This window comes from Amborella trichopoda, chromosome 5 (genome assembly GCF_054954075.1).
Source record: "Amborella trichopoda isolate Santa Cruz 75 chromosome 5, AtrichopodaSantaCruz75HAP2 v2.0, whole genome shotgun sequence".
Taxonomy (NCBI): Eukaryota; Viridiplantae; Streptophyta; class Magnoliopsida; order Amborellales; family Amborellaceae; genus Amborella; species Amborella trichopoda.
The window spans coordinates 21,301,755-21,316,364 of record NC_142340.1 but is presented as its reverse complement, the minus strand read 5'-3'; the positions used below and the strand labels follow the sequence as shown (position 1 = coordinate 21,316,364).

General features: G+C 35.7%; 1 protein-coding gene across 2 annotated transcripts in view; it reads right to left on the bottom strand.

The window, feature by feature from the left end:
• Positions 1 to 11,378: 11,378 nt before the first annotated feature.
• LOC105421482 (uncharacterized) overlaps positions 11,379 to 14,610 on the bottom strand; it is a 44,677-nt gene continuing 41,445 nt past the window's right edge. Inside the window, exon 4 of one of the 2 annotated variants that reach the window (XM_006854858.4) lies at positions 11,379 to 11,611. The gene's annotated coding sequence lies outside the window, so the exon portion shown is untranslated. The remainder of the gene's footprint in view (positions 11,612 to 14,610) is intronic. The other variant, XM_088866356.1, reaches the window with a different exon arrangement.

Here is a 14,610-nt window from a genome sequence, read left to right as displayed (position 1 = left end):
AGGAAAAATTGAGAGAATTTGCAAAAATAGAATTAAATTTACCTTTATTTCATATGCTCAGAGTGGAGTCGTAAGGAATATACGAGGAAACCGCAAAGAAAGTCAAGGCAAAAGTGCCTAATTTAAGTAAGGGAAAAGGCAAAAATTTAAGTAAGGGAAAAGTTTATGTAGAGCCGAACCTCTAAACAATCAAATTTGAGCCTACCTCAAAATATTTATTAGAACTGGTCGTTTTGATGTCTAAATATGTTCAAATTGATCATCAAAATGCATGGACATGAGAAAAAAATAGATTGTAAATGTATGGACATGAGAAAAAAAATAGATTGTAAGTTTTGAAAGTAGTGTATTTTGTAGCACATTTTTTTACCACGAATTTTCAAGATTTTCAAGTTTTCATAGATACGTTGATCTACACAATTTTTGAAGCTTTAAACTTTATAAATAAATATAAAAATATATTTTAAGGTTATTCCAAAGATTTCCAATATTGAAACTACATTTTTTTATACTATTTGAAAGTAGACTCTAATTTGATTGTTTAGAGCCTAGGCTTTATACAAACCGCACCCATTTAATAATGGGTTTGTCTAGAGTTAACAACCCCTCAAAATAGGAAAGTTAAAGTTAGGAGGGGTTGTGATGGGTATATGTATCAAAACAATCATTACTTTTTATTTAAAAAATTATTTTAATAGGTAACTTAACCATTAAACAAGAGTAAATTTGAAATTTTTACACAAGTACAATAGCATTTTGGAAGTTAGTGTCCCAAAATTTTATTTGTAGAATGTCATTGTCTTTTAGTAAAAATTTCAACTTTATATTTTATGGAGAGGGCAAAAGTACCTATTGTCTTGTAGTAATATTTACAAAATTACCATTACTTAATGATGAAGATATCACAAAAAACTAACTTTTAAAAAAAAAAAAAAATAGACCATAAAATTAATAAATCTACCTTTCACAATTCTCTCTATCTTTAACTTTTGTAATTTGAAAAGTTGTGAAGTTTAGATTACCCCTTTAATAATTGGAGGGCATTGCAAAGAGCAGCTTGTTTAATTAGTAGAGAGGGGCTTCACTTTCAATTGAAACCTGTAATGATTAAGCATGTGATTGGCCGAATAGTGATTAGGCCATAGATATGGCCCAAGGTCAAGCGAGGGCTAGGGCCGACCCAGGTTAGCTCGGCCCTTTTTGTTTTTGGGAAATTGTTTTATGCAGGCTAGACAACATTTCGACATATGCGGTTCAGAAAGTGTAAAGCATCCATCTTTAAGATGGATGCAAGTAGCTGTTCCATCTAAAAACAATGGAAACTAATGGTCCAAATGTTTTCTTACTAGAATTATTATTTTTAGTTTTTAAAATTTATTTATTTTTTCATATTTATGATCTCCATGTTAGAGATTGCATGTCTTTAAAAATTAAGTCTTAAAATCCATCTCAAAAATAGATTTGTTAAGAGGCCCGCATTCCTGCATATGCAGGCTTGGCCGTATAGAAACCAGATCCTTTTTTTTTTTTCTTACTTTTATATTTTATTTCTTGGTTTGTGTTTTGCCTATCCATAGCATGGTCAGGGCCTCTTTGGTCCCGTTTGTTGTGGGCTCAGATTGGCACTCTTGGGATTAGGGCAAGGTGGAGCCAAGGCTGCTCCAGCCCCCAACCAACCCATTTTCAGCCCTAATAATGAAGCGAACAACATCCTTTATGAAACAATCATTTTAAAATTTTCTAGTGAAAAACATAGTCATTAGTCAAAGAGAGGGCGAAATCATCATTTCGTACAAGCCTATAAAAGAGCAATAACGATAAATAACACTCATTCAGGCTTACCAGCCCAAAACAAGCATATCCAAATATGGAAAAAAGAAAAATGAGGCCTAAGTTCTTATCATACAATTGGACTTCATTAGCCACTTGGCTTGTGTTGCCTTTGCTTGTGCCAAAAGACATAAATATCTCTGCTTATTCCATTTTAAGAACCCTGAAAAATAGATTTCAACATGAAAACTATCATTTAGCTGAAGACACTAACCAATTACCAAAATTTCCATAAGCTAAACAAAAGGCAATATCATATTTTGAAATAAGATTCTGAGAGGTATTTGAGCAAAACAAAACTTATGAAATAAGTGTTATAATGTTAAAGTGGATGATATAATGTTAAACTCATGGAGGAAAAAGGGTTGAAGGAAAAGTTTGAAGAATATACGGACAAATCCAAGACTCTGCCCCCAACCACCACTAATGCAAATAAGCTTGTTCTCTATGTCCTCTACAAGCAAGCCATTGTTGGCCCCTGTTAAAAGCTCTATTGTTATTCTACTTTTATTACATGTGCATTTTCATTAGATTGATAAGTAATATCTCATTGTCTCTTAGTAGTTAATGTTGGAATTATACCCTTTCTAGACCTTAAATCCCTTCGTTCTCAATGACTCTATACTTAAGTGAGAGTATAAGAGCGACATGACTCTAGGATCTTGGTGTACTGGGACCAAGAGTCATGGAACCCTGATTCAGTTATAAGAGGTTTTAGCATATGGAAGGCACTGAAAGGTTTGAGGATTATCTCTTAGTTAAGGTCGGTTAATATGATATGTACCTCATGACCATGTGATAGGACATGACAATATGATATCCGTATGAACTTGATGATTATAAGTCTTACACAAGAAGGTTGGGTCAATAGAGGGCATCAGCCTAAATCCCTGACTCTAAGTACCTTCTTGTGGCATATGCATATAACACTCGTATTTTGTGGGAAGCATGCTCTTCTAGGGATCTGCTGGATAGAGCTATGCAAATGTACCAAGAGAGAAACCCTTGCATCTGGATCTTGTGTGCATGTCCTCTAGGGGGTACATATGAAATCCACGTAACATTGAAATTCAGAGTCACTCATTGACTTGACTTTGATATGACTAATATCTTGAACCCCTGATTAAATATTGTGGGTCATGAGTATGTTAGATCATTGTTGAGAAGATGACTCTGAGTTCAAGGGCTAGCCAAGTTGAGTGCTCTATTTTATAATTAAGCTCCGAGGATCCTAATTTCACTTGTAATTATTTTTATTATTGTCTAAATAATTTATTTTGATGAAAAATCATTAAAATGATTTTTTATGATTCATGAGAATTTTTTTTTAGTTTTTCTGACTCAAGAAAATCCCATTTCGAATTTATTTGAACAAAATGACACTTGAGGAAAAACCCCAAGACCCACACTGGGTACCCAAATGGCCAATGGGTGTCCACGTGTTGTGGGCCCATGCACCCCCATGTGGTGATGATGTGGGGGTGACGTCAATCCCCATGAGGGACTTCCTTATCTTTTTAATTATAGTATATTTTGATCCATTTTCCCTTGTATTTCATTTTATCATTAAATGAGATTATTTTGGTAAATTGATTTTCGACACATGTTGAATGCCTTAAGCAAGTGGGTTAGTGAACATGTATCGGATGTTCTAGAAGGGGTATAGGATCCTAACAAAAGGATTTTTAGTCATTGTGCACTTAACCACTTACCTTATGTGGCATGATCTTATTGAGGTCACATGCCTTAGTGATTTGGTGGGATTTTTAGAATATTCTTTTGGCTAGAATTTTGGCCAAATGACTATTACAGGGTTGCCCTTGATCATGGTTTGAATCTTTATTTATTAAAAAACAAGGGCATTTTATAACAATTTAAATTGGAGGGAATTAAAGGGAGGGGGATAATACTGTTAAATCCATACCACACATCAAGATGGCTGATGGTCGATTGTAGGCTAGGATCAATCCTTTCTTTGCAGAGTTTGGTTGAAAACATAGAAGACCATGATTCATCATCTAGAAGCATCTCCTATCATGTGACTTAAAGTGCTTATATATCCAATTTCAAGTCTTTGTCACTCACTAGTTTCTCAAGAAAGTCCTCCAAAAGTGGAACGCCCCACCTTGTTTCTCTCTCTAAAAAACTCATCTTCAACCTTGGAATATGAGCAGTCCATTGAAAGGTGAAATTGAACTCCATTAACGGTGATGGAAAGAGTAAGAAATCTTCATATCCATTCTTATGCTTCAGTTATCTTATGTGTTTCTTCATTTCCAGCAGCTTTTCATGATGATCTCTGATCGTTCTTTTGTTCATTAATCTCCCATTTGCTTATTAGATCAACTATGCTCATTTGTGTTCAATCCATGAGTAAATTGAGATAGTATCCATTAGATTTAATCATCAATTTCTTGAAGTTCTTTTGTTGTATTTTCTGAGTTCTTTTCAATTCAAATCAGTGAGCTAAGTTGTCTTGTTATACTAGAAAAGATTGATTTCATATGGAGAGGTTATGCCGATTTTTCTATACAGGCTATGAGAGATAACTATATTCGGTTTTGCAATTTTAGCATTGAGATCGGTCCCACGATTTTCCCTCTTTGAGTGAACTGAATTTTTATGAGAATACCTTCCGTACTTCATGAATACTTGTCTAGATGCTTGGCTTCCCTTTGATAAATGATGAATTGGCACCGATTTTGAGACTAGTCATCGCATGTCTCCTATTGGCACATAGTTGAGTCTAAAGGCAGTAATCAGGACAAAAGAGAGCTTCATATGGTTTTCTATTGCTATGTTGCACATTACACTTGAGCAATCACATATTCATGTATTTGTAGTCTTGATTTGATGTATATTAATGATTCAATTGATGTATAATTTGGCATTGTGAAGTTGTATGCTGCTGAAGTTTCAAGAGTGGATTGTATATGTCTAGTCTTGTGTTCTATCGTCAAGGATAGAGTTGTTAATGTGTAAGGGGCCCAAGTAGTGTTGTATCCTCTATTCATGAGTGTAGTTTGAAGCCTTTGTATCCATGGTACAGTAGCTACCTTGTTAGATTTTCATTTCCAAGTGTTGTAATTCAAGGGAGCTGTTGATATTTTAACTAGTTGTGTAACAATCCTAAACTTTCAAAAAAAAAAAAAAAAAAAAAAAAAAAAAAAGAAGAAAATAAACTTTTAATACATGATGATTCGTTTGAACATGATGGTCCTTAGGGACCATGTCTACTTTTCAAAGCTTTTCGTTTAAAAGCTTTGTTGCTTCCTTGCTCTTGCCACGTCTACTAAAGGACGTGGGCTTGAGGTGTTTAAAGCGTAAACTAACGCTCACACCTGTAACGTAATAAAAACTTTAGGCGTTTAAAGCGTAAGCTAACGCTCACACCTGTAACGTAATAAAAAAATAAAATAATATATTAGTAGAATTTAAATTCAGAGAGGTGATGACTCCTACCTTAGAAAACTTATGAGATTTTTCTCTCTGGTCGAAACACAGTGAACTCCTCTCTCGAGCCGAATTTTTATCGGAAGCTCCCTCTCAAATATTTGTGGGTAAGTGACATCGTCTTCCTGAAAAATAGTCTATTTTTAATAAATAGTGATATTTTCATCTAGGATCTTTTTTTTATCAGTTTTGTGTGTAAGTGACATCGTCTTCCTGAAAAATAGTTTATTTTTAATAAATACTGATATTTTCGTCTAGGATTTTTATTTTATCAGTTTTGTGTGTAAGTGACATCGTCTTTCTGAAAAATAGTCTATTTTTAATAAATAGTGATATTTTCGTCTAGAATCTTTATTTTATCAGTTTTGTGTGTAAGTGACATCGTCTTTCTGAAAAATAGTCTATTTTTAATAAATAGTGATATTTCCGTCTAGGATCTTTATTTTATCAGTTTTGTGTGTAAGTGACGTCGTCTTCCTGAAAAATAGTCTGTTTTTAATAAATAGTGATATTTCCGTCCAAGATCTTTATTTTATAAGTTTTGTGTGTAAGTGACCCCATTGTCTCGAAAAATAATCCATTCTTTTTATAAATAAAATGAAATAATTATTTCTGCTTATTATCATGAATTTTAAGCACGATAAATTTTATGCGCACGTGACCTCATTATCTTGAAAAATAATCTTTTTAATAAAAATTATGATATTTTATCTATGTTAGAAATTTTAAATGCTGTAAATTATGAAAAAATAAATTTATTTATTTTTCTTGTCTATTGTTAGAAATAAATGTGATATTTCTGCTTTTAGTAAAATTGTGATATTTCTTTCTACTGTTTTGAATATTTAGACATTGTAAAATTCATGTGCAAATGACTGCCTTATTATTTAAAAATTGACATTTTTGTAATTGATTATAGTATTGTTGTGAAATGTTTATTTGTGGATTGATATCCCATAAATTGTGATAATTCCGTATTCTTGACTTTCTATAAGAGTTTTTCTATACATATTAAATTGGCAATTATGCTAGAATGCCTTTACAAACTGCTACCTTTCTAAATTTAAGCCCAAAATATTTGATTGGTTATTTTTGAAATGTTATAGAGAGTGACTGTTATTAATGGTTTAAGTGAAATTCATATTAATGATTTCAGTGATATGTTGAGTACATGATATTGCTGCTTTCGAATGTTTAAAGAGATTTAAAAATAATTTAAGTATGCAAGTGGACTCATCCGGTTCACCGGTGAGGTATAAGTGGACCTATCTGGGACGCCGGTAGGGATTAAGTGGACTCATCCGGTACGCCGGTGAGGTATAAGTGGACCTGCAGGGATTAAGTGGACCTATCTGGGACGCCGATAGGGATTAAGTGGAACCATCAGGACGCTGATGGGGTATATAGGTGACCTACTTGGGACGCCAATAGGGTATTTTGTGAAATCCTTTGAATTATGCACTGCCGTTAAAAGTGTTATAAGCATTTCAATTACTTGGATTATACTTAATTATGCATTTATTGAAAGTGAAACTGTTGATGCATTTCTGTTAATAGATCTCATTTTGGAAAATATTGATATCTTTCAATCATGATTATTTTTAGGATTATGATGATCACTTACTGAGTAGTCAAACTCATCAAACTATGATAAACATTTTTCAGGATAACTGCGGTTTCATTTGAGTGCTCGTCAGGATCAACTTTGGGAAGATATTGAAGTTGTGCTTAAACTTTCTTTTGTTACTTTTTAAAAATTCGCCATTGTAAATTTGTCCTAAAAAGAGATGTATATATGTTTTGTCTGTCACATCTCAGGAATGACAATATTGTAAATTCTTGGGGTGTGACAAGTTGTATACATAGTTTTGTATACTCTTGCACCCCGCCTTTTTGCATTGCTTTCTTATACACTAACTTCCTCTATACATCTTATATATATATATATATCCCCTTCTCAAGGTGGCACACCACCCCCTCTTTATCTCTCTCTTGATCTCTCATCTCTCTGGCTTCCCTGAGAATATCTTAGATGAGAGAAAATAGGGGGGGCACACCCAAAGTATGGTACTAAGAAAAGCACGCCCCATACTAGGCATGGAGGCCTAGTCTAGCTTTTAAGTTGTTTCACCATTGTTTTTTGTTTGTAAGGATTGATAGTTGTTGTTGATCAAAGACTATTGTATTCCAAAGTTCAATGGAAGTTTATATAAAGTTTGTTTTAATTTTTTATTTCGCATATCTTATGTAATTCCCCTAATGCTACGTCACCATGGCACACTAAGATGGGCCTCCACTGGGTGGGCTCCCACACCCCAAATAAATTTTGGTAAGCGTAAAAGAATTTTTAGAGACCATTTAATATTAGTAAATAGCTCTACATTCATAAAACCTAGAAAATCAATTTTTAGCTACGTAAAAATTCATTTTTAAAAAATAAAATATATGGAGAATTTTAACAATTCAGTTTAATATTCTATAATTTAAATAAAATATATTAAATATAATTAAATGGGAATCAGATCCACGAGCCAAGTATTATGCAAATCACTAAGGCACTACATCTGTATGAGCAACCATAACCTACAATCATCTTATCAAACCAACCCAATAAAACCCATGACCCACAACTCATCATAGGGGTTCATGGTTGGTCCATCAAAGTGGTTAATAAATGAAGAGAACACAACACTGATATACGGATTTTAGGCTCCCCCTGAGGACAAGTCATGTCCTATTAGACATACAGACATTATCCCAATGGTGCAAGGGTCTCTTCTGAACATGTACATGGTTGCTTCCCAAAGATGACTATCATATGTACATACTTTGCAATGGCAATTATAAGGATTTGACCCTTGTCCTCTTAGACCAGCCAACCGTACATAGGAGTCATAGCGTCCCCTCACCAATGAACCACCTCGAGCATCTCTCCAATCAAATCAAAGGCTAATCTTACAAAACCTCTATGGGTGTGAATTATACCTAGAGCTATATCGTTCTAGACCATCTCGGGCCTTGCACGTCAAACCTGGGTGAGTCGCAGCATCTGAAATATACCCCATTGTTCCCAACGGACCCTACACTTGTTGGAGTTAACACATCACTATAAAAAAAGGTTGTCCATGCTCTCATAAGGCCTTTAAATGACAAACCCCAATTAATCGTTGTAAGAGACGTACTGAGTTGAGCTTTCGTATCTCCCTCTTATTCTTAGAATTCTTTGGTGAGGGTAACCAAAAGTAAGAAGAAGAAGGCCTGGTTAGACGCTCGTTCTGTAGAAACATCATTACAGTCAGTAACCGGTACTGAGCTAACCATTCAATGGATGGAGGTTTGTTGCAGGGAACATTATTTCTCCTCTCCCATGGGCACACGATCTATTGTGGATGATGTGGAATCAGTACCTTGTTAGATGAATCCTAAATTTCCAGGTATGTAATAATTCAATTATATCCTTGGTTTTTAGGCATGGCACAGGGCATTGGAGTCATTGCAAGAAGAATGTTGGCACACTACATCACAATTTAGGAGTCTCATCTCTGGGAATCTTAGCATATGTTTTTCTAGTACCCACTTGCTAAGTAAAGTAGTATTCGAGAATCTAATCATCAACATGGTTTGAAAAGATACACAACCTTGGCTAGTTTCAAGATAAAGAACTTATCAGAGATAGATCACAGTTCTCTTTGCTAAGTAGCATGCACAATTATTAAGCAGGTTAGTCTGAAATCGTTCTGAAGGCTAAGGACATAAAGCAAGCCTTTCAACTCTAATTTGTTGACATCTCGGTTACCAGATTACACACAACTCATATGGGCATTTAATGTATTAAATGTTGCTAAATATATCCATGACAAAGTATTAGGGAAAAAATGTCATAGAGATCTATGACATAAGTTTTTTTGGTAATATTTTGAGTGAGGAGCAACAGATGGTGATTCTACTCTAGTCACTTCTCCTTCGTGGGAGCTAGAAGAAGATACTAATGATGCATATTTGGAGTTAGAGATAGGGCATAATTTTATGAGTGATAGTGGCACTTCCATGTTTGCCATGTTAGGTGGAACCAAATGGTGGCAACAAATCTAAGGGCAAAACTAATGGCTACATTCTAAGGACAAATGGAGACATGGCAAGCAAAAAACTTCATATTAAAAAGTTATCGACCACCTACAATGATTGCATGATAGACCAGCCGCTTCACTCGTGAATGTAATAAGCTAAAGGTGGCATGAACCATTTACTCCACCATGTAGTGCATACATACGGTGCTAGGCATTTATGCACTTTTGTTACTTGGATTGTGGATTTGGAGCATCACAATGCATAGCAAAGGAGATAAATGGGTTCAGTCACTTCCCTTGTTCAAATAGGAGGCGTGAACACTTGATAGGGAACAATGTGGCCAAGAATGCAGTAGGTATAAATCCCATAGATTATTGATTTTTATTCCAAGTTTGACCATGTTGCTCCATTATATGTTCTATGCTCCTAAGGGGTTCCTACTCTTAATGTCTAGACCTCTTTCTACGGGACATTCAATTTGTTTTCTAAAGGGATGGACTTTCGAAAAACTTTTCCGTTGTTTCGATGGGTTTTTCTCATAGATAAATCGATAGACAAAGTGAGCTAACCCATGTGAAGACCTTGTTCAATAGTAATATTAGCTAGATTACCCCTTTATAAGCCATAGAGATCGAAAGAGCTATTGTTATCTTTCGTCTAGAGATATGTTGTCCTGGTGATGTTAAGGCCATGCACCAAATCCCACTCTTAATTTCTCACGTCATCAATAAGTAAACTTGAACTCATTTGAGTCATAGGTAATTTATGGTTTACGTGCATATTTGATGAGATCTCGAATGAGATCCGCTCAAATTTGTACATAAATTGTTCAAATCATTTAAATTAGTAGAAAAGCGAAGTTATATTATAGATGTAAAACAGACTTAAAGCTGGCTAAATTTCCACACCAGATTCAATTTTAAAAGTTAGATATACATCTAAAGTATGATAATAAAACAAAAAAAAAAATAGAGATCCCTTACATGGGGACTCGAAACCCAGAGTTGCAAGCTCAAATCATGCCACTCTTCTTTGGCTCACCTTCTCCTTTTTGGATGCTTTTGTTGAGAGATTAATTTTGGGATCTTTCAAGCTATGGGAAATTCATAGGAATTTGAAAGGGATTTCTAGATTTGGGATCCAGGTTTTTTAATTCCTAAAGGAGAGCTTAAGGTTTTATGGATCTAGGTAAACTTAAGGTTTTAGGGTTTCTAGATTTAGAATTTTCCTAAGGATATTTCTAAAGAGTTTTCTAAGGTATTGGGTTTTTCCTAAATTATTTTAAGGTTTTTTTAATTCATGAGAATTTTAGGATATTTGGGATTTTTTAAATACTTTTTAGATTTTTTAGGAATTTTTTAGGAATTTCTAGGGATTTTATGGATTTTCTAGATGATTTTTCTAGGAAATTAGGGGGCTTTATATAGGCTTAGGTGCATGGGTGCTTTTAAAATTACCAAAATCTTAATTTTGATTTTCCTAATTATCTTTTAGGGTAACTTTGGCCAAATCTTCCCGATCAAATCATATCAAAATGGTAAAAATTGCGTCTTCAAGCCATCAAGCTTTTAGAGGATTCTAGAGCGTTCTAAGCCTGGATGGACTTATGGAATGCGATATGTCATGTGTTGTGGGCCCGTGACCTGTTGCGGGTCATGCAAATATTTATGATCACACAATAGGGATCAATATGAAATTTAACAAATAATTTTTTTAGGCTAAAACTTTCAAACGGTATATGATTTGAGTGTTTCTTAGATTGCTGGAAATCTTCTAATCTCATCTACAACTTAAAATTCAATTTGGTCAATTTTTAGTGAGTTTTGAGGGGTATACCTAGGGTTTAGGCTGTCACTACCCCACCTCCTGACCCCTACCGCAGCTTACCAAAGGGCGACAGAGTGCGGGATCACGATCGGAGGTCACGAACGTCACTCAGGTGGAAGTGGCTCAACATGTGTTAGAAGTGTGGAATCAAAGCAAACCACGAAAATAAAACTAAAATTCATTTAATGGGACAGAAATTAACCTAAAGCAAAGCCATATATATATATATATATATATATTCATTCATCAAAATGCTTTACAATCAGTTCAAGGCACGACTGGCCCACAAAATAGGGCTATAAAAACATCTCAGTGGCACAACCACTAAACACCTGCTATGAAAAACTTCTGCAGGATCCTTTCTCCAAGACTCCAAGCTTCACACGTTCGGCACGCAAGCCCGTTGTCCGTCCTTCAGATCAAGACCGTCACTCTACAATCATGAGAAATAAAAATGGAAAGAGCTAACATCCCTGTATGCAGATCTACACATTGCATTTCAACTCTACAAACAGTGATAGCAGTTAACAGTGCTCACTAATTTACAGAGATATCAAGAAAATTCCTCTTATTATTCTCTTTAGTACTTTTCACAGTATAAAGATAAACATAGTTCAATAATCAGGAACATGCAGTGCATAAATCATAAATCATTTCATTTTAAGCAGGCAGTAAGATTAACAGTTCAGAGTTCACGCAGTGCAAGCTAGAGAAGCCTACTCCTGAAATAGAAGTTCCATTGATCAGGTCAAGCCAATTTTGTAGCATTGAACCTCCCCTCGTTTAGAAGGGAGGGCAATGAAGAGTGGGTGTCTCACTTCATAATGTCCTCACACACACATGTCCCTAGTGCGCTTTGGGGTGTTCGATAGGTAGTGACCTTGCAAGACACTACTCTCTCTGTATGCCCTTCTAGCAAAAGAGTGTTACACTACCATTGGGTGATCCAATGCATAGTGCTTATTACAATTGGGGGGTGCGACCCACCCAATTACTCAGTTTCACTTCCTGATCCCAGTCCTATCATTGAGGTCGAGGTACAATCATCATTTGCCAGCAAAAACAGTATCCAACTACCAATGGGTGGCCCATTGCATAGTGGACAGTCGCATAACATATCACAGTATAGCAGTCTCACAGTGTGTCACAGTATAACAGTCCCCACTACCAATGGGTGTCTCATTGCGTAGTGGTCAGTATCACAATGGCTTACAATATCAGTATCACAGTAGTATAATAGTGCTCACTATCAATGGGTGTCCCATTGCGTAGTGGTCAGTATCACAATGGCTTACAGTATCAGTATCACAGTAGTATAACGGTGCTTACTATCAATGGGTGTTCCATTGCGTAGTGGTCAGTATCACATCAGTATCCTAGTATCGCATTATCACATTTCCAGTATCACAATATCAATATCACATTATGGCGATATCAGTATCTCAGTATGAAAGTAACAGTATCATAATATGACAGTAGCAGTATCACAGTATGACAATAACAGTATCATAGTATGTAGTAGCAGTATCACAATATGACAGTGGCAGTATCACAGTATGATAGTGATAGTATCACAGTATGATAGTAGCAGTATCACAGTATGATAGTGGTAGTATCACAATATGACAGTAGCAGTATCACACTATGACAGTAACATTATCACAATATCTCATTTTTTATATCACCATTCACATTTCCTGCCATTTCAGACAATGAGGTCTGACCATAAAGAGAGTCGTAACTTTTGATCTATTTAGAATTTGGAGATGGTTTCAAAGCCAATTTTACACTAGACACATATATTTATCAAATGGGAGTAGTTTGAAAGCATTTGGACCCCGTTTGGCCCTTCAAAAGTTCAAAGCAATGGTGGTTCACTATCTGTACTCTGCTGTGCATCTGAGACAATGACATACCTCCACTAATAATTGCATAACTTTCAATCTAAGAGGAATTTCGAAATAATTTCTACATAAAACATTAAGCCCACTCATAGATCTTTCAAGTGGAAGTAGTTTAAAGGTGATTGGGCTTTATTTGTTTAGTGAAAACCCATGGCAACAGCAATGACAGTTAAAATACATAGGAAAAACTGTCAACTGTGACATGCTTATTCATATTGGAATATAAATTCCCATTTATACGGAATTTAAACAATGGGAAAACATGAACATTTTAATAGACTCACATTTCTTTCTAATGACAATGATTTGAAGTCATTTGGTTGTTCAAAAGCCTATAGCATATATGTTTTTGAACTTTCCTAGTGACACTTAACATGTTTCAAGAACATGTTTCATAGCTTTCAATTCTCAGTGAATAACAGCATAATAGCTGTTCCATCTCATCACACACACACACACACACACACACACACACACACACACACACACACACACACACACACACACATATATATATATATATATATATATATATATATATATATATATATATATATATATATATATATATATATATATATATATATATATATATATATATATATTTCCACAGAATTTGGTAAGCATTAGATTCATTCTCAACATCAAAGTTCATCATGTAACAAATGCACCATTTTAGTGAAACAAGGCATAGAAATGGCTATAATACATTCACTCTTGTAGATATTTAGTTAAATGCCTTCTCATAACATTGGTGCAATGGTGGTTGATCCACTTACCTAATGAAAAAGGTTGCCTCCAAAATCCCATGTCACAGTCCCCTTCAAGCTCCTCAAAGGGCTCCAACAGTGCAGTGACAGTAAGCTCACAAAGGGGTTCTAAGTGTGCTCTAGAGAGAAGTACTTGCTGGTTGGGTGGCAGCCCAAAGCTGAACAAGTGGCAAGCACCACACATGCACAAAGGCAAGTGGCGTGTGTGGCAGCATGCATGGCAATTTAGATCATGCACGGTGATGACCCGCACAACGCTACACGCATGGCGTTGCACCTCTTTCTTCACAAACGGCGATGCCCCTCTCTCTTCACAAACGGCGCTGCCACTCTCTCTTCACAAACGACACTGCCCCCCCTATCTCTTCATGCGCGGCGATAACATGCACAACACTGACTTCTCTTTCTCCTTCTTCATGCGCGGCATTACACTTGCGGTGTTGCTCTTTTTTTTCTCTCTTCAAGCGTGGCGATAACCCTCTGATACGCACGGAGGTAAGCTCTCCCCCTCACCGCCGCGCGTGCTTCTTCTCTCTCGGACTCCTACCACTGCTTGTGTTTTTATGGCCAGGAAATATTGGTCCTTACATCACTCCCCCCCCCCCCCCCCCCCCCCCCCCCCCCCTTTCCTTAAAAAAGATTTTGTCCTCAAAATCGTAACTTATTAAACAGATGGGGGTATTTGTTTCAGATTTCATCTTCTCATTCCCATGTTGATTCTTTTTGTGAATGATACTGTCATAGAACCCAGACCAGGG